Raw genomic sequence first — 21,498 nt, 5'->3', positions numbered from 1 at the left:
GACAATAATCCAAAACTCATGCCTTGACTTCACTCTCACTTATGAACTCGGGCATAGAATTCACTCACCCAGGTAGATTTGTTTCCTCTGGCTGCTATAAAAAATTGCCAAAAACTCTGTGGCAAAACAATACAGACTTATTTTCTTACAGCTCTAGAGGTCAGAAGTCTAAAATCAGTCTTCCAGGGCTAAAATCAAGGTGCTGGCAGGCCTGGTTCCTTCTGGAGGCTCCAGGAGACAGGATCCGTGTCCTTGCCTTTTCTGGCTTCTAGAAGTCATGTGCATTCCTTGGACCCTGATCTCTCCTTCACATCACTCCAATCTCTTGCTTCCATCCTCACATTGCCTTCTCATATAAGATATCACTCACAGGTCCTAGGGATTAGGACATGGACATCTTGGGGGTGAGGGGAATTTCCCAGTCTGACACACCCAATAAGCAGAGTCTGACCTATGACAGCTGTGAATAAGAGGGACCCACTTCTCCTTTGCTTAAATGTCAAGGGGTCAAAAGGTGCTCACGAACACCTGCCTCATGCAGTTTCTGTGTGAATGGATCCTAAACTGCAAAGCACTACCATCTATGCCTATAGGTAGAGAAACACAACATTTCTGCAATCATCTCATCCTTTTAAACTGGGTAAGAACTCAAAGAATTTGCTTCTGCTTTTGAAAAACTTATTTTGAAATAATGTCTGGTTTACAGAGAAGTTGCAAGCATATGACAAAAGAATTCCCCAATGCTACAAAGAATGCTCCAATAGACTTCGCCAGATTCCCTCAATTTTATCTCGTCTATTTTATCAATTTTCTCTCTCTCTCTTTTTCTCCCTCCAACCCACCCTTTCCACCCTCTCTCTCTCTCCCTCCACTAAATCATTTTGAGGACAAATTGCAGATATGATGCCCCCTTTCCCCCTAAACATTTCATTGTGTATTTCCAGTGCAACTTAGCTTCTAAGCGGGTTTGGAAAACAGAGGGCTGAATTGTCAGTGGGAAAAGTTTCCAAGGGAGATATTCTTCTTTGGGTCTGGAAATCCAAAGGAGACAAGTCCTTGTTCTGGAAAGTGGGAAGTGTCACATCTCATTATATTGCAAAAAATTATTTTTCACATAATATTATCCCAAACTCCAGGCACTGAGATTTTTGCCCTTGATCCACTGATGAGCAAGTACTTATAATACACAATCTCTACACATCCACTACAGGGAAGCGCAGTGAAACTGGCTACCGAACAGCACAGATGGAAGGAACGAAGCATGGAAAATAATCCTCATGGACTAGTTGTTTCTCCTTGTCTTTTCTATGTCCTAACATAAAGTGAATTGAAACACCCTCTAGGATAAGAGCTATGCCATAGCTATCAGTGTTCTGCAATTGTGTGTATCCCATAATCATTCATTTACGATGATCAGTCATTTATGATGATCATCCATTTACGATCCTTATTCATTTATGATTTTCTGCTCAGGTTGCTCTTAGGGTTAGATGGAAAAATTCCATTCAGCAAAGATTTATTGAGCACCTACTGTGCCCTGGGTCAAGTGGGAAGTAGAAATGAATGGAGGGTCATGATTTAGTGGGAGAGACAGATGCATCAACCACAAAGAGAAAAGCAGCATGAAGTACAGTCTGCAGTAGAGCATGAGGGAAGTGTTCTCAGTGGTAGAAAAGACTTCCTAAAGGAAGGAGGGCAGGGATGATTGCCTTGAAGCAGCATTTGGGAAGTCTAGGAGAGGGGCAAGGGTTTCCCCAGATGAAAGAGAAGCCTGAGCCGAGGCACCACAGGATGCAGATGTCCAGCACGTCTAGGGATAGAGGGTGACTAATCCGGTGTGGCTCAACAGTGGAGGGTTTAAGTGTAGTTGGGGCCTGAAAAGGACATGGAATAAGATCATGAAACCTCTTGACACCATGTCTTATCTTTCCATGGTCTTTATTCTGTAGCTATAGTTGAACTTACGGAAAACAAATTTCCTTTTCATTGCCAAGTAATTAACATCCCACAAGTTAAATGTTCAAAACCTTGACCTCGTTCTAGCGATTAAACAATTTCTCAAAGACCCTTCCAACCCCACACCTCTCAGCTCCATGCTGTGATAAATGCATCACTAGCAGAAGGTAGGGCGGGAAAGGCATTGCGAATACACACAGCAGAAAAACACAGATTCACAGCAGGAAAAGTACAACTTTTGTGCAAAGTTGACCCAGACCATCTCATTATGCAGTGGTTGAAACCTGTCTGAAAAGGAGTGTGTGGATTTGTCATGAGGACCTATGTAAACATATTTCCAAAAGATTATTTTCAAATGGCTCTACGGTTTAGAAGGAAAAAAAAAGATATAACCTTTTTAAAATGTGGGAAGCAGGAACAATATTGCTGGCAGCTTATTCATCTAGTTAATGAGTACTCTAAGGAGTCCATCCAGAATAGCACCTCATCTGGAGGAAGCTGGTAGGGAGAGGCAGGGAGGGAGGCAGCCAGGCAAAGGTGGGAAAATAGAGCGCTGACCACACTGAGAGTCTTGGAGGGGATGGAGGAATAGGGAGGTCAGGAAGGCAGGGACGGGAAGGAAGGAAGAGAGAAGGAGGAGGGTAAAGGTTAGGAAGCAATGATGCTGCCCTACCACCACTCTGCCTGGCACCTTTTGTTTGGCTCCCTTACACGGGCAGGAACAGAGGACCTTTCCAATTCTAATGTGCAGGAAAGCCCAATCTGAAAACCAGGAGTAGCTTTTCTGACACCAGGAGCAAAGAAAGCAGCGCACTTCCAGGCTCTGATTGCCGCACAAAAGCAAATTATTTGGGAACACCACAAGCACTTATGAGACTTCTCACCCTAGCAGTAGTTTCGAAATGAAAACTACCCAGACCTTGCAGCAAAGAATTAAATTGATATTAAATAAACGGAGTTGTTAAGGCAAATGAAAAGAGTATTAAGCACATTTTTTTCTTAATTGACTTAAACATCTTTATCTTACACTATCAAGGAGCTAATGGCAATGCATCTGGGTTACAGAAAAGCGATCTCACCCTCAGTCCCACCAAGACCTTGGCAATAAGAGTTCCAGAAGAATTTAAAAATCACCCATTAATGGATAGAAGCAGGGATGGGGTCAAGTCACCTTAAATAGCAGGTGGTATTTATCCCCCTTGAGAGGCCCTGTCAAGGCTCTCCTTGCCTTCTGAGGTGACCTAGGTCTGAAGACCCTTGTCAGTACGAAACTCCACTGCAGTTTATAGTGCTGACATGGTGCAAAAACTCAGAGTGACTGTCCATCCAAGGTCTGGCTCCTAGTAGGTCCAGTATTGTTCCAAGTGTCAAACTCCCCTCTTACCCTGTATCCTGAAAGCTTGTGCAACACTAAGGTCTGATACCATACCAGCCCTGTCCAGGGTGGAGATGGTAGGAGGAAATGCCCAGGAAGCATGGTAAACGTCAAGGGTGCGGCTTCCTGGGAGCCAAGATGTGCTGGGGGAGGGAACCAGCAGGTGCGCAGTACACTGGGAGAGAGAAAACTGGAAACGTTGTGATCCTGGAGACGAAGCAGCTGACAGAGATGCTCTAGAGCCCAAGAGAAATAGGAGTTTCTAGACTTTTAGATTTCATAAGTAGTAAATACCCACAGTAGTAGTAATAGTTATTATTATTACTGTATACAAAGTATTTTCAACTTTTTTCATTTTCCCAGGAAAGGACACAACCTTTTTAACTATTGCTGCTTTCATTTTAAAAAGGAACTTTTAATACTAAAATTATAGGAGGAACATAATATCTGACATCACATAAATTCAGATTTGAAGGAAATTTACTTTTTTGCCTTATTTGTTCTTATTTTTTCTCATTTTGTTAAGAACCAGCGAACACTTTGAAGAAAGCCAAAAGTTTACATCTGGAGCTGGAGGGTTCTGTGACTGCACACCAGGCACTCTGCCAGCCCTATTTCTGCCTGTAATCCTGCAGGTCACTTGCCAGAGGCAGTACCTTCTATAAAGAGAAAAGCCTAAGGCACCATCACGGGCATCCCAGGACCTACCTAATCCGTTCTTCTGATTGGCCAGCTTTTTTTTTTCATTGTACTTTAAGTTCTAGGGTACATGTGCACAACGTGCAGCTTTGTCACATATGTATACATGTGCCATGTTGGTGTGTTGCACCCATTAACTCATCATTTACATTAGGTATATCTCCTAATGCTATCCCTCCCCCCTCCCCCAACCCCACGACAGGCCCTGGTGTGTGATGTTCCCCACCCTGTGTCCAAGTGTTCTCATTGTTCAATTCCCACCTATGATTGAGAACATCTGATTGGCCAGCTTTCTTTTGGGAAAGCCTGAATGCTGTACCCCTGCTTGGTGGTGGATATGCTCTAAGTAGTCCTTTGCAAACCCAGAGAAAGGATTAATTGATTGCCTTCCTTTTTTCACTTTGGCTGCCAGGAAGCTCAACATCAAATCTGAGGATCCACATAGCAACATCATGCACCCTTTTACATGTATATTGACATACAAATACACTTGCACATGCCTCTACAAGCTTTGACTTTTCCATAAAATATTTATATGTTCCCGGATCATGATTTATGACTCTTATTTACATTGTACTTTTTAATTTTTAACAAGTTGCTTCAAATCTTATGTAGGACAAGGGAATAAATAAAATTTTTTAAAATTAGGACTATAAAATTTTGCTAAAGCAATTCACTGATAGGCAATGGCTGTGGCAAACACAATGTCTTTACATAGTAACCAAACTGCAAAGCAAAAATTATTTAGGCCACTAGGTTAGACATTAGATTCCAAACTTATATAAGCAAAGCTAATTTTTCCCCCTAAAGATATAATATAGTGGGCCATCAGCTGAATTTAAAATTCACACAGCTTCCAAACAATAAGAGGCACTTTTCTCTTCCACGAACAAAGACGTTTTATTCATACATGAATAAAGCAAAGATTCTTTCTATTCTATCTACATGAAGCAATCCTGCATTTCTATACAAAATGAGGTATTTTGCACCAGGCAGAGCTATATTACAGAATTGCTGTGCATTCTGGATGAAGCTGTCTGATGATGGCAAATGCGTTGAATAACAAAAAGCACTTTGTATCAGCAAAAACAAACAAACAAAAAAAGAATCCTTAAGCCTTCCATGACACTCTCTTCTGTTTTTCCCTCAACACAAGGCATTGATGGGTGAACACATACATTAATATATTCACTTCGAATCTAGCGCTGGGCATGCTCCCTAAAGGATGGCAAAAGTGTGTGGGCCCAAAGTGAAAGGCCCAAATCAAAGAAATGAACTCCACACCAAACATATTTGTGCAGTGTTTTGGTTTAATTTTTCCAAGGGTATAATTTAAAATAGGCTTTGTGAAACTGGTGGGGATGAGGGGAGGATTCTCTTCAAAGTGATTGTAAACTCCTTCAAGGCACTAACTGGGTAATTTATACTTATTCTAGAGTTAAATCCCTGAAGTATTCATATTTCTGAATAATTAGGGAGGCATCATAAAAATAGCATACTCTTTAAAGATCTTTGCCCTCTTCCTTTCTCCAGAAGTTTAAATCATCTTCTTAAAAGGGTTAATACGATTCTTATATCAGGAACCAGCACTGACCAACCTGGTAAATTTAACAGAAACCCGCGTTTATCACACCAATAAAACTGGATTTGACATATGAAGTCTTCACTTGAAAACTAAGTTCTTCCTTTCTCCCATTATTGAGCAATAAATTACCGAGAAGTTCTGGTCTACTAAATAGGAAGAAGTGAGGTTGCAGAAAATATAAACCAGTTTAAAGCCAGAAAGCCACAGCAATCATTTAGAAGCAAAACACGAAGTTATGATCTTCCTTCATCATAATAGTCGTTGTCTATCCCCAGCCTCCAGTCCTCTCCAAAGTTGGTGGGACATCTAAGAACGTGTTCCCAGGATTCTGCCCTCACTCCATAAGACGAGGCAGGGCATGCCTGCCCATTCCTCCCCTCCACACCAGGTCAGCCTTCATTCCCCATCTTCTTTATCCAGGACAAGGCTTGACCAAAATGGCCTGTTCCAAAGGCAATTCCCCTGCTCTCACTTTTCTGTCCCATCACTTTCTCAAGAAAAATATGTATTTTTTAAATGTGTAGTTTCTTAATGCACACTAAAATGCTCAATGTATGTAAAAACATTCATTCCATAAGCCTTACCAATTGCTCAATGCACAGTAAGATCCTGGGTGAGAAGCCTTACAATCACCTCTAATCAGTCTCCCTGTTTCTACCTCGGCCCCTCTAAAATCTATTCTCAAAGGAGCAACCAGAATGATCTTTTAAAAATGTAAGCCCAGCAGTGGCTTATGCCTGTAATCCCAGCACTTTGGGAGGCCGAGGCAGGCGGATCATGAGGTCAGGAGATCGAGACCATCCCGGCCAACATGGTGAAACCCCGTCTCTACTAAAAATACAAAAATTAGCTGGGCGTGGTGGTGTGTGCCTGTAGTCCCAGCTACTCGGGAGGCTGAGGCAGGAGAATTGCTTGAACCCGGGAGGTGGAGGTTGCAGTGAGCCACTGCACTCCAGCCTGGTGACAGAGCAAGACTCCGTCTCAATCAATCAATCAATAAAATAAAATAAAATTGCACCTGGACCCCATATCCCACCTCTAGCACCCTTGATCCATTTTCTTTTTCTCCAAAGTACTTACCGTGTAATATACTCATTTTGAGCTTACCATATGATATACATGGGTTTTGCTCATAGATATATTCCAAGCACCTAGAAATGTGTCTGGTACATAGTGGGTGGGCACTGAATAAATATTTTTTCAATAAATAAATGAATAAGGCCAAGTGCAGTGGCTCACGCCTATAATTCCAGCACTTTGGGAGGCCAAGGTGGGTGGCTCACCCGAAGTCAGGAGTTCGAGACCAGCCTGGCCAACATGGTGAAACCCCATCTTCTACTAAAACTACAAAAATTAGCCAGGCATGGTGACATGCACCTGTAATCCCAGCTACTCGGGAGGCTGAGGCAGGAGAATCACTTGAACCCAGGAGGCGGAGTTGCAGTGAGCTGAGATCCCACCACTGCACTCCAGCCTAGGCAACAGAGTGAGACTCTCAAAAAAATAAAAGAAAATAATAATAAAGGAATGAATACCTGGAAGATCCAAGATGAATCACTAAAAAAGTAATGAAAACCAACAAAAGATATCAGTAAAGGTCATTCATTAAAAATAAGTGTACAAAGGACGGGCACGGTGGCTCACGCCTGTAATCCCAGCACTTTGGGAGGCCGAGGCAGGCAGATCACGAGGTCAGGAGATCGAGATCCTGGCTAACATGGTGAAACCCTGTCTCTACTAAAAAAATACAAAAAAATTATCTGGGCGTGGTGGCGGGCGCCTGTAGTCCCAGCTACTTGGGAGGCTGAGGCAGGAGAATGGCGTGAACCCAGGAGGCGGAGCTTGCAGTGGGTGGAGATCGTGCTACTGCACTCCAGCCTGAGCGACAGCAAGATTCTGTCTCAAAAAAAAAAAAAAAAGTGTACACAAAAACAGGTTTTCAAACCTCAGTAATAACCAATCAGGAAAGTGATTTTTTTTTTTTTTTTTTAGCAAAACAGAATGATTTCTATAAACAAAACCTGTTATGGTAAAGAGATGGGGCAGAGCTGCGATGCTCCCCAGCCCTCAGCCACTCCTCGGGAGCCTTTATCGCTAAAGGAGTGGAAGTTTGAAAACCTATGCATCAGAAAACGCATAGAAGAAAAGGGCCAATTCACACCAGAAACAAGAAATTTTAAAAACGTAGAATATTTAAGAATTTGCCAGACCTCTACTGAAATGAAACCTACAAAATTTTTCTGAGGGACATAAAAAGATTCAAAAGTAAGTGGCAAGACATGCCACATTCCTAAGTGGGAAGACTAATTTCTAACAAGTCACAGACAAGACTACAACACAGCCAAAAATAAGTATGTTAATATTAAAGGAATCCTAAAGCTCATCTAGAAACAAAAATGTAAAAAATATCAGGAAAATGCCGAAAAACAAGAGTAACGTGCAGGAGTAGGCCCTATCAGATGTGTCCCGCAGAGCACAGTAACTACAAGTAGGTGGCAGAAAGTGCCAGAATCAACAGAATGAGCAATTAACAAAAGAGAAAGCTCAGAAATATAGCCAATATATAGGATCCCACTTCGTAATACAGGTAGCATTTACAATAGGAAGAGGTCAGATTATCCCATAAATTTGCTAACCATATTCATCACATTCAGGGAAAAAAAAATGTTACAACCAAAGCTTTAAAAAAATTTCAGATGAATGGTTTAAATATTTTTAAATGAAAGCATAAAAATAAAACCACCACATGTAGGTGAACATTTGTGTAATCTCAGAGTAGGAATGCCTTTCTAAACAGGATTTCAGAAGTCAAGACCTATAATGGCAAAGGCTAATAAAATCAACTACAAAAAAAAAAAAACAAAAAACCTATATGTTAAAAAACAAATATGGGAAAAGATTAATAAACCCTATTACAGTAAAATAATTTCTTTTTACCAAAAGACATCTTTAGGCTTTAGAGAGTGAAAAGATAAACTATAGAGCAAGAGAAGATATTTGTACAACATATAACAACAAAGGGCTAGTGTCCAGAATATGTAAAGAACTGCTACAAATAAATAAAAGAAAACTAATTTCTTAAAAACGGAAAAATACTTGAACAAACATGTCACTAAAAAGGAAATTCAGGCCAGGAACAGTGGCTCACGCCTCTAATCCCAGCACTTTGGGAGGCCAAGGCAGGCAGATCACCTGAGGTCAGGAGTTTGTGACCAGCCTGGCCAACATTTAGTGAAACCATGTCTCTACTAAAAAATACAAAAATTAGCTGAGTGTGGTGGCACACACCTGTAATCCCAGCTACTTGGGAGGCTGAGGTGGGAGAATCGCTTGAACTTAGGAGGGAGAGGTTGCAGTGAGCCGACATCGCATCACTGCACCCCAGCCTGGGCGAGAGAGTGAGACTCCATCTCTTTAAAAAAAAAAAAAAAAGGAAATTCAACTGGCCAATAAATAAATGAAAGAATGTACAACCTTGTGACTGCCAGGGAATGCAAAATTAAAATCCCAATGAGATATCACTTACATACTCACCAGATGGGCAAAAATCAGAAAGACCAATAATACCACGGATTGGCAAGGATGTAAAATAATGGGAACTCTCACGTCCTGCAGATTGGAGTACAATCCCATATTATTTGATGAGGTCTGGCCATTATCTAGTAAAGTTAAAGAAAAAGTGAAGACGCCGATGTCCTTTAGCCAGTGAGTGCACTACAAGGTCAACTTAGAGAAGCCTGTGGAATGTGCACCAGGAAACACGCCCATAATATTTGCTGCAGCAGTTTTCATAATAGTCTCAAACCCAGGACAATACCAATGACCATGAACAGGAGAACAGATACATACGTAAGCGGTGTATTTATACAATGAATTTCTAGATTGCGAATAAAATGAGCTCTGGCTATATGCAACTATATGGATATGCCTAATATCGAGATAAGACCCAATTTTAAAATACGGTATGATCCCATGTATAAAATGGGTAAAAACAGGCAAAACTAAACTATCTTGTTTAGAGATGCATACGTGTTGGTGGTAAAACTGTAATTATAAAGAAAGAAATTATTATAAAAGTCAGGATAGTTATGTTAGTTGTCTATTACTCTGCTAAAAAATTACCCCCAAACTCAGCAGCTTAAAACAGCTCACATGCCTGTTATCTCACACAGTTTCTGAGAGTCAGGAATCCAAGAGCAGCTTAGGTGGGTGATTCTGGCCCAGGATTTCTCATGAGCCTGCAGTTAAGCTGTGGGCCAGTGCTGCAGTGATCTGAAAGGCAGAGCATCTGCCTCCCAGCTCACCAACATGGTTGTTGGCAGGCCTCAGTTCTCCAAGGGCTTTTGGAAGGAGGGCCTCAGTTCCTGGATACCGGGGCCTCTCCACAGGGCTGCCTGAGTGTTGTCAAGACATGGCAACTGGCTTCCCCCAGAGTGATTCATCGGCGAGAGTAAGTGAGCCCAAGATGGGAGCCACAGTCTTTTATAACCCAATCTGGAATGTAACATCCCACTGTTTCTGTCATATTGTTGGTCACACTGGCCCACCTTGGAACAATCCTGGGTGGGTATGAAGACCAGAAGGAGAGAATCACTGGGGGCCATCTGTGAAGTTGGCTACCACAATTGTGACTTCTTCTAGAAAGTTGGGTGTAGATTGTATCAGGAAGGAACACACAGGGAACTTCTGGGAAACTGGCAAGATTCTGTTGCTTGAATTGGTGGTTGTACAGTTGTTAACTTCATAATTATTTGATAAACTGTACATTTATATTCTATGCACTGTTCCAAATCTATGTCAGATTCCACAATAAAAATGTAAACAGAAAAGCCTATTTAAATTTCAAATGACTAACAGGAAAATTATTTGCAGCAATTCAACAATCATATGTAAAATGTGTAAAGAGTTCTTAGAAATCAGTAAGAGACAAACACCACAATGGAAATAAACAGTGATTCATAAAATAACAAAAAAGGTGGATAAGAATGTAACATTTCACCTTACAGTTAAAGAAATGACAATTAAAATAGTGATTTTAAAATATTATATCCAGCCTAGTGTTAATAAAGACATGGGGAAATCCGCCTTTTCTTACACTATTTGAGGGGGAAATTTTCTGGAACATAACTTGGTGATGCATAACAAAAGTCCTTAAAATATCCAATGCTGACTCAGCAACTTTATTTCAGGATTACTTTTTTTCTCTAGGAAATTGCCAAAAACAGTAGCATGAAATCACTAATTATACTTGTTCTAGTTGGGAACACAAACGTGAAATCAGGTTTCCAGGACTGGAATCCCAGCTGCAATACTTATTTTTCACTTCAGGTATATTATTTCGTACCTCAGTCCCCTCATCTGTAAAACTGGGGGAGAAGAAAATACCTACCCCGTAAGGTTGTTGAGGCTTAGGTCAAATAATGCATAAAAACATCTTAAACTCATAATCTGAGACAGCAAGTACTCAATAAATCTTACTTACTGTTATTAGTGAAAATTGGTAACAACTTAAATATCCAACAATTAGAAAACTTTAAATAAATTGTAGTTTTTCCATATTATACAGCTTCTAAAAATTATGATGTGGATCTATATTTTCATAGAAATATCATCACAACATATTAAGTGAGAAATGCAGGTTAGAAGCCAGTACATTTAATTTTTGCATTTTTATAAACATATGTAAATATAATAATATTGGGTATATATCCAATATTAAGAGTAACAATATAGGGTAATGAGATGTGGATAATGGTTTTGCTGGGTTTTTTTTGTATTTTATAAAGTTTTTTTTTCTTTGTTTTTGTATTTTATAATGTTTCATCAATGAACATAAGTGATGTATGAAATACATGATTAATTTAAAAACAATCCAAAATAACAAACAGAAAAATCAAGAGGTATGAAATACAGTGGATTTTCATTATTAAAAGTAATTATGCTCTATTAAGTCACTACAAACACTCAGTTAATGAATACTGAACCACTGCTTTAGCCTAAAGGAAATAGAAGTTAGGTTCTTTCAAGTCTCTGGTCACATAAGCCTCTCATATATATATGGGGAGTTGATCCGAATTCATAAGAAAAATACTAATACTCCAAAGGATGGCTAGGCCAAGGGTATGAACAAGTCATAACAGGAGAAATACAATTAGCAAATAAACCCATGAGAAAACCTTGAGCCCCCAAACTGGGCAACATAGTGAAACCTCCTCTCAACAAAATATATGTATTTTTTAATTAGCCAGGCAAGGTGGAGCATGGCTGTACTCCTAGCTACTCGGGAGGCTGAGGGAGGAGGATCTCTTGAGCCCCAGAAGGTCGAGGCTACAGTGAGCCATGATGGCACCACTGCACTCCAACCCGGGTGACAGACTGAGACTTTGCCACAAAACAAAACAAAAACCTCAGGCCCATTGATTTATTCACATCCATCCGTTTATTCATTCACACAGGCATATATAAGGTACCTCCAAATATGCACAGCTGAGTGCTCCAAAAGTCACAGATATAAGGCATTAAGTCCTATTCCTGGGTAATTTGGGAGACACACGCTGAATCCAGGAAGTATGCACACGTGGGTGTGGAGGCCTTGGCCTCCCCTGTTTCCTACTGTGTGTGGGGTGCCTCCACTCACCATTACACCAAACATGACAGTGGTTACTCGCTTGCCCTGGGACACCGAAGGAAGGTGCTGCTGATTGTGATCACCAGCTCAGCAAACCCTTAGGCTCCGGGATGCTAATCTGCTGTCCATTTCCACACACTGATGAGGGAAAGGCATCCCACCCAGGTGAAGGGCATTCCTAAAAAGTCAGTAGACCCTTGGGAAAAGGCTATAATTTAGACACATAGTTTGTCACTTCATCTAAAGATATATCACTTCTTCCAACAACTTGAAACTATTCTTCAGATTAAATTTATATTATTCCTAGAGTAAAGCTTAGTCAAATAGCTGCAATTAACATTATTTATAAAACACCTATTTTTCTAATGAGTTATTAGGTTCCCTTCCTTTCCTGCAAACTGTCTAAAAAGAAGCCAGTAAGTTTTTTGTTTTTTTTTAGACGGAGTCTCACTCTCGCCCAGGCAGGAGTGCAGTGGCGCGATGTCAGCTCACTGCAACCTCAGCTTCCCGGGTTCAAGAGATTCTCCTGCCACAGCCTCCAAGTAGCTGGGGTTATAGGCGTGGGCCTCTACACTTGACTAATTTTTGTATTTTTAATAGAAACGGGGTTTCACCACGTTGGCCAGGCTGGTCACGAACTCCTGACCTCAGGTGATCTTCCCGCCTAGGCCTCCCAAAGTGCTGGGATTACAGACGCGAGCCACCGCACCTGGCCAGAAGCCAGTAAGTCTTAAATGCAAGATGCGTTTTCTCATGTGTAGGATGAGTAACTGAGATCTTGCATCCAAACATGAAATTGAATAAACTGACCTTTCAATACCTGTTCCTCTTGTGACGCTAATAATCTCACTCTGAATTCCACCTCTAACCTTCCCAAGAATATTAAACAGGATCATGATTAGCAAATTGAATTTTTTTTAAATATATAAGTCAGGAAGAGAAAAAAATATTAGCACAGGAAGTACTTTTATGATATATTAATACTTCACGAATCTAAAATTAAAGTTCAGTTTATGTATGAAATATAGCATAACTTGAGTTACTTAAGTTTCATAAAATGCAAAAATAGTTTTTCCAGACAATAATCAAAAATTTAATCCATTTACTTTCATAAATGTCATAAAGTTGTTAATTATGCTATAAACAGTGTTACAAGCTGTTGGCCTTCAAAGAATTGCAGAGTTCTTGCTTATTTCTGAGAAGCATATAACTCTGGAACACTAAAAACTTCAGGTGAAAATAGTTTAAAACTGTAATATTTTCTGGTCTAAAGGTCATTAACAGCATAAGCCAATTCCAAAAAGTACTAAGTTTCAAGGATACACAGAGGACAAGAAAAAATATCCCAAAATCCACAGTTATAACTCTTTTCAAAGGGCCTTCCTAGCCCCTGTCTTCTAGAAAGCAGAGCCTGAGACAAGGATTAAAGTGATGACAACTTATTGTGCGAGGTACTAGCCCAGAACAGTAAGAGTGAGGAAAGAGAGAGCAAGGCCAAGAAAGAGTCCAAGGATTGTGTGATAAAGGGTATAACTGCACCAGCCACCTTCAAAACAAGCCAGGCCACTAGGCAAGTATGTCTATCAGCACACAGGACTTTCTTAGAAAGAGCTGCAAGAAGAAACTGCACCTTAGAGTAGTCCCTGGAAGGGAGAAAGGAAGGGAAATTGATCTGTCCAGTGCCATCCTATCCTCTCCCATTGGTTAAGATTCACCATAGGAGCCAAAGACCCAACACTTCCGGGTTTCACCCTCCAGCCCTTGGACAGCCACTCGAGAAGCCAGGTTCTAGGCCCCTGGTGCAACACTTCATCCAAGACCAATGGTGGAGAGAGATGTGGCACTTGACAGGGCTCAGCATGTGGGGCCTGAAGGCCACATTGGTCCAGGGCTTCATCGATGAACTCCAGCCTGCTCTGTAAACTCCAGCGAAAGTGTGGTCAGGGAGGAGGGTCTCAAAAGAAGGCAGCAACAAAACACACACCTAAAAATGCCTGCAAAGCTTATTACTATCAATATACCTTATTACTATCATTATATCCAATACAGAAGCATTGACACCAGGGATTTATTTCCTTATCTCAAATTTCCAAGTAATTTGCCCAATCAAGGACAGCACAATGACCACCTCAGGCCAGCTGTGGTTACTCTGTAACATATTGGGAACCACAATAAAGCCAAGCTCCATGTTATTGACTGGAGATTAGGGTCTGGACTCAGAATATGGGTGCACCTTCCAGAATGATTCCATCTGAGTTGGCATTTGTTCAGCCCCTCATTATAATCAAGTAGCTGCCACATTAGCAGTCAACAGGACTTCCCAACCCTCTCCCTTTCAGATGATCTTCTCCAGTGTCCTGTGTCCATTTTTCAGCAGACTGGTACCTTTTCCTGAAATAATGCAGCTTTTAAATATCAGGGAGTTGCGAGGCTTTGGGGTTCTTGTGTCATCTTCCAGGATTTTATTCAGATCTCATTCTGTGGCCAGGCCCTACTGTGTAACTGTTGTGTATTTGTTTGTTCTAAGGTCCTGTGTACTGATAGAATTTTATATACTTTACTCAGGTTGCAGTGACACTAGTTAAAACACTAATAATCATTTACTAAGGTTTACAGTTGGCACGATTCTTGGTATTTATCATTCAGTGGTCATTTCATTGACTATTAATCACTGAGTCTCCAAGGCTAGAGCAGTTACCACACATGCTAGGCACTCAGTAAACATTTATTTAGTGAATGACATTTGTTTCTTTGGTCAGATTTGGATCTTAGTGAGAACCGGATGACTAATTGAAATATGATTACATATATGACTACCCTTTAAAATGTTTAAGGGAAATTAACAGAATTTATAAATAGTATTAATTGAGGGATTTAATTGGTTACATTTATAAATTAAACATTGTTCAAAGACAAGTGCTTTTCATTTTAACATAAATATCAGATTTACAAATGAATTTATAAGATTTGTAAGTTATTTTTTAAAGTTTAATGTAGAATCAGTTTCACATTTATGACTTCAAAGAGTTAAGTATTTAATAAAATACTGCTAACTGTAAATCTCCCTTTCTGGGCCTTAGACATTAAAAAACCTAGGGGTAAGAAAGATAGAGACCCTTATCATGAGAGGCAAGATATGTATAAAATGCTGTAAGAACACGGAGAATGAAGCAACCCATCCCCCACCCTGAGCAGGTGGGGGAAGAGGAAGGAAAAGGGGGTAAAAATTCCTAAAATTTCTAAAGCAGCAGGTAATGCTTCAACAGAATCTTAAAGGAGGAGAAAGCAAAACACCAGGAGGACAATAGAGGGAGGTGGAGGAGAAGCTTATTTCAGCAGAAGGAAGAACATGGGCCTGGTCCAGAGGGATAACCCAACAGGGCATGGTATGGAAACTGCCAAGTAGCTCCGATGGCTAGAGCTAGGCCAGCAGACACAAGGGCTTGACAACCAATGGGAAGCAGTACAAGTTTATACTGAAGGGCCACTGAAGGATTTTCAGTAGGGGGTGACTATTCCTGTTTTAGGAAGATCCCTCTGGCCACAGTGGGATGGCCTGGAGTGGGAGAGAAAATAGGTGGGAGAGGTGGCAATGTAGATGATAAGTAATGTGGCCCCACCCTGAGGAGTGATGGTGGTGCAGAGAGAGATTGACAGATCTTAGAGCACTTAAGAGGTAAAAATCTACAGAACGTAGAGAGATAAGGGTGTGGAGTGAGTCCCTAGCACAATGCCAAGTGAATCACTGAGGACACTCAAAAGTGTTGAATGAATAAAATAATGGCAACAATAACAAAACACGGCATTTGGTGGAAGTTACTATATATTGAGCCCTTTGCCAAGAGCTTTGCCTTTATTATCTAATTTTATCTTCATGTCCATCCTTCAAGGAAGATATGCTTAATTTCCAGAAACTAAGACACATGAAAGGTGGATTACTTGCCCAAGCTCACCCACCTAATCAAGAGAGGAGTCGGGATTGAAGCGGAGGTAATCAGCTCCAGAGTGCTATGCCCAAAGATGAAGGTTGGTTTTATAGTTTCTAGTAAATTGGAGTGATGAAAATGTTTGGATGGATTTAAAAAATATATTTTTTGAAAACTAATTTGAGGTGTGTGGGGGTGTCCAAGTAGAGCTGTCCAGATGGGCTGCCTAAAGCTCAAGAGAAATGTCAGGACAGAAATTATGAACAGGTGATCACATGGGTTACCATGAGAGTCATGGTATCACACACGAAACATGAACCAAGTGAAAAGACTAGATGACCAATAGCAAACTCCTCGTGATCACTGATTTTAAAAAGTTGGACAGAGAAAGAGAGACCAGAAAATAAAACATAGTGAACAGAGAGTTAAGAGTTTAACCAGCAGTGGTGTGGTAGGAATCACAGTAGAAGACGTTTCCAGAAGAAGATGGTCAAAATGCACAACAAAGCAGAGCTGCGAAAAATAAAGACACAAATGCCTGCTGGATTCATCTTTTAAGAAGACGTTGGTAACTTCACTGAAGTAGATCCATTGTGTGACGGAGGGGGCAGTAGATTACATTGGTTGACAGTGATACATTATCAGGAAGTGAAAGCAGTGGGTAGAGATATGCTTTCTAAAAGTCCAGCAATGAAGAAAAGAGTGAGACACGGGAGGCCTAAGGGGAGACAGAGTCAAGGGGAGGATTTAAACAATAAGATTTAAACTTGCTTAATTGTAACCTGCATGGACCTTGGGGGACTGAACAAAGGAGTTCGAATGTGGGAATAAAGATAAGAGACAAAAAAATATGTTTGGAAGAAGGGGTCGGGGGCACCTTGCCTCTAGTGGAGAAGGGCCCTGAGCTTTACAAAGCTCTCTGTATTTATTGATAAAAGAGATAGCAAGAAGGGGGGCGTGGAAGAAGAGGTCAGCTGCTCAGGTCCAGAGGTCCAGAGTAGGCTTGCAAGACTGCATTCCTTGAACAATAGGCTCTAGATGACCCAGTAGATAACCTCAAGGTAAGTGTCAGTAAAGGAGAGCATGAAGATGGGGGGATGGGCAAGAAGGTAGGACTAATACCATGGGGTCTTGGGGCTGTAAAGGGTCTTCAAGAGCCATGACAAAGAGTGGAAGAGGAAGCCATTCAAGAACATAATAAAGGATTAATGACTTATCTTGAAGCTGAAGCCATAAATATGTAACATTAGCACAATTATAAGATTTTCTCCAGCAGTTCCTGGCAGCCCCTGGATAGGAGAGAAGACAGATGTTAGAGGGCTCCAAGGCTTGAGGTTGGCAAAAGACATAGGAAAGATAGTGGAGGGAGCAGTTTGCAGGGGTCTGTGAGAAAGGGAGCTGCCCTGCATGGGATCTGGGCAGGCAGGAAAGGAAGAGAAGTCCTAAGATATCCAGCTTGGGGAAAAGAGCTTCAGGAAAAGAGCCAGGCCTGTCAATACTGCTGAGCTACAGGACAAATAGCAAGTTGAGTGGAACTTTCCTCCTGACCTGGAATCACAGTTGAGGTCCGAAGCTAATGACTGAAAGCTCACAACAGTCCACAGTCAGAGTCACCGACAAGTTTCTAGCCATGATGCCAGCTACTACAGCACAACTTTCCAAGAGGTGTCAAAACTGGTCCCCTGCTCTTACCACTCCCCTGCCTCCCACTCAATCAATATAAGAGAGGAAATCAACATAAAGAGAGGAAAAGAAGGACCCTTCAGTGTGACAAGAGTGACATGTAACACCTAAGCCAGAAAGACAAGGTTCAAGTCCCAGATCTGCCAACTTATAAACCATGTGATGTAGGGCTATATATATACATCCACTCTGGTCCTCGGATTCCTCATTTATAAAATGAGAATAATGTCTACTCGAATTGGTTATCACAAAGATTAAACCAATTAAAATATTTAACATTCTTACAACTGCACTATGTAAATATTAGCTATTTTTCTTTTTCTTTTTCTTTTTTTTTTTTTGAGACATAATCTCACTCTGTTGCCCAGGCTGGAGTGCAGTGGCACAATCTCAGGTCACTGCAACCTCCACTTCCTGGGTTCAAGCGATTCTCCCACCTCAGCATCCCGAGCAGCTGAGACTACAGGCACACACACCACCATGCCCAGCTAATTTTTGTATTTTTAGTAGAGACGGGGTTTTGCAATGTTGGCCAGGCTGGTCTCCAATTCCTGGCCTCAAGTGATCCGCCCGCCCCGGTCTCCCAAAGTGCTGGGATTACAGGCATGAGCTACTGTACCTGGCCAATGGGTTTTTAAATGACATTAAATTCAATTCAAGGTAAATGGAAGACACAAATCCATATCCATGTTTCTTTGCCTCCTTTCTTCTCCCCGCTCCCTTTTTTTTTTTTTTAAACAAGGCTTTTCTCTCATGACTATGTATCATGGGAGCAATTAAAACTGTACTACACATACACACACACAAACACACACACATATAAAAATTTGTACTTAGAACTGTTGAAATCCTTTGATGTACAAATTTTACATCTCAGAGTGGAGTATATCATAAAGAAAGTCCATTCCTAAATACAGAAAGACAATCTTAACATGGAAAAAGATGTTTAACACAACACTTTTTTTTTTTTTTTGAGACCAAGTCTCAGTCTGTCACCCAGGCTGGAGTGCAGTGGCGTGATCTTGGTTCACTGTCCGCCTCCTGGGTTCAAGCGATTCTCCTGCCTCAGCCTCCCAAGTACTTACGAATTCAGGTATGCACCACCACGCCAAGCTAACTTCTTTGTATTTTTAGAAGAGACGGGGTTTTACCATTTTGGCCAGCCTGGTCGTGAATTCCTGACCTCAAGTGATCCGCCCACCTCGGCCTCCCAAAGTGCTGAGATTACAGGCATGAGCCACCACACCTGAACTATTAGCTACTTTTCTTATTCCCTCACATTCTCATAGGAAACTGATGAGGATGCTTTCCCTTTCTCAAAGCCAATTCGGAGGGACTCCAAGAAAACCACTTGCAAAGACTAGAGTTGCCTTCAGGGAAGGAATACCATTCTCTATGGCCCTCAGAGGGTATGAAAGAAGACTCCAGTGGTTTCCCTGAGTCAACAAGAAGGTGCAGGTTGGGAGAGCAGCAGGAGAGGAGCCATGGCCTGTCCAGACAGCTTCAAGGGTAAGGGAAACAGCACCAGGAAAAGAAGGTGGGACTATATACCACAGATGGGACCACAGGAAGACACAGATGCCACACCAGGAGAACTGGGGGGATCAGAGCAAGACTAGGATCAGAGCAAGACTAGGAACCCCAACACACCCTCCGCAGGTGGGAGACACATAGAACTAAGCCTCTCCAGCTGTCCTTCCTGTGCCCAGCACCAAGGGAAGGAGCATCTGGAAAAGGGAGAGGGAGGAGGTGCACACAGCCTGACCACAGCACCCTCTTCCGCTACCAGCAGCCAGGATCCCATCTTTGCCCATGCTGCTGAGGACAAACTGTCAATCAGGGTAGAAACTGATGTTTTCAAAACAAAAAGGGGCCAGGTATGGTGGGTCACATCTGTAATCCCCGCACTTTGGGAGGCTGAGGCAGGCGAGTCACTTGAGGCCAGGAGTTCGAGACCAGCCTGGCCAACATGGCGAAACCCTGTCTCTACTAAAAGTACAAAAATTAGCCAGACACGGTGGCACGGGCCTGTTGTCCCAGGTACTTAGGAGACTGAGGCAGGAGAATCACTGAACCTGGGAGTCAGAGGTTACAGTGAGCCAAGATGGCACCATTGCACTCCAGCCTGGGTGACAGAGAAAGAGAGAAAGACTCACCTCAAAAAAAAAAAAAAAAGGGACTAAGTCATACAGAAATAAAAAGGTTTTAAAACTTAAACATGGCAGGAAATACGTGGCTCCAGTCAAAGGATTCTCAAGAGTCCTACTCCACAGAAGCAGAGAAGAATTTGCTTCAGCACAGTGGAAAGCAGTGATTAGCAAAAATAAAACCAATTCCTATGTATGTGCAGAGCTGAGACCTCTCAATAAATAAGCCAAATATAAAAGATCTTCAGGCTGCAGGTTCTCCATGGTCACCCTCACTCAACCTGTTCCAGTGACCGAGCCCATGAGAAACTAGCCCCGTGGGCACAGGCTCATTCCCTCCAGTGGCTGAGCTCTGCTATTCCTCCTGCCACCCAAAGCCTGGCATAGCTGCAGCAAGCCTTGGGCAGGAGACCCACCCAAACCTGGCCCATGCATCCAGTATGCAGAATTAGGCTTCTGCCCTAGTTTCCTGATTATATCCCAGCTTCCCTCTGGAAAAGTCCTGGCCATCTGGCTAATGCCCTAACAACAACTCAAGCCTTCTCCAATCCTCTCTCCCTGAGAACTGAACTCTTCCCCTATTGGATCCCTCCCAATTGAAGTTTCTATTCTTCCTCTTAGAGCCATGGTGGCACTCCCTCTCCCAGTGGCTGCCCCCATTATAATACCCCTGGGGTGTTTGGCCAAGGCCAAAGTCACAACATCCTCTTGGATATCCCACTAGAATTGCTGAAGACTCTTTACAGGAGAAGCCCCACAACCTGGCCTGACCTCTGGTCTCCAGGCTTACCCTCCCTGCCGCCCAGCAGTTCTGGTACTTAACAGTCAAGACCACATGGGTTATGATTACATGGGGGGTTACAAATTGGAAAGTTGCTGCAACAGAACCAGAGGAATCGCTCAGGGCAGGAGCTCACAGGATGGAATTTAAGAACTCAGGTTAAAGCAGGTCTGGGTGGTGCCAAAGCTCCAGTCTGGCTATGGGATGGGTGGATGTAATGGAGGAGGTGAAGGCCACCAGCATGGAGGAGGGCCATGAACTAAGACACTAAGGACCCACTTGCTGAGCCACGGATCCCCCAAGACAGAGCTGGTGTGTCACAGTGACATGGCTGGAAAGAGGATCATTTAATCTTGCCTCAGAGGAGGGAGACCAGAAAGGTGTACATGTGTTTTTTTTGTTTAACATTTTACTATGAAAGATTTTAAATATACCACAAAACCTTTGTAATGAACCGCCATGTCGCCATCACCCAGCTTCAACAGTTATGAAAGTTTTGCCCCCCTTATATCCCCTGGATCCCCTCCCTGGTGCCCCTCCACCACCACCACCACCACCACCACTGGATTATTTTAAAGCAAATCACGGACATCGTTATCATTTCATTTGTAAATACTGCGACATGGATCTCTAGCAGATAAGCACTCTTTTTTTAAAAAATAACCAAGAACCAACAATCAAACCTAAAGAAATTAAAGAACAATTCTTTAAAATCATC

The 21,498-nt window shown here is 41.9% G+C and overlaps 1 protein-coding gene across 5 annotated transcripts in view; it reads right to left on the bottom strand.

The window, feature by feature from the left end:
• Nucleotides 1-21,498, bottom strand: part of LOC105497466 (SH3 domain containing GRB2 like 3, endophilin A3) — a 166,696-nt gene that overhangs the window by 105,315 nt on the left and 39,883 nt on the right. The gene's annotated exons all lie outside the window — the stretch shown is intronic.

Source organism: Macaca nemestrina, chromosome 7 (genome assembly GCF_043159975.1).
Source record: "Macaca nemestrina isolate mMacNem1 chromosome 7, mMacNem.hap1, whole genome shotgun sequence".
NCBI classification, from domain to species: Eukaryota; Metazoa; Chordata; class Mammalia; order Primates; family Cercopithecidae; genus Macaca; species Macaca nemestrina.
The sequence above is the reverse complement of the archived record's forward strand: the minus strand, read 5'-3'. Positions and strand labels throughout refer to the sequence as shown.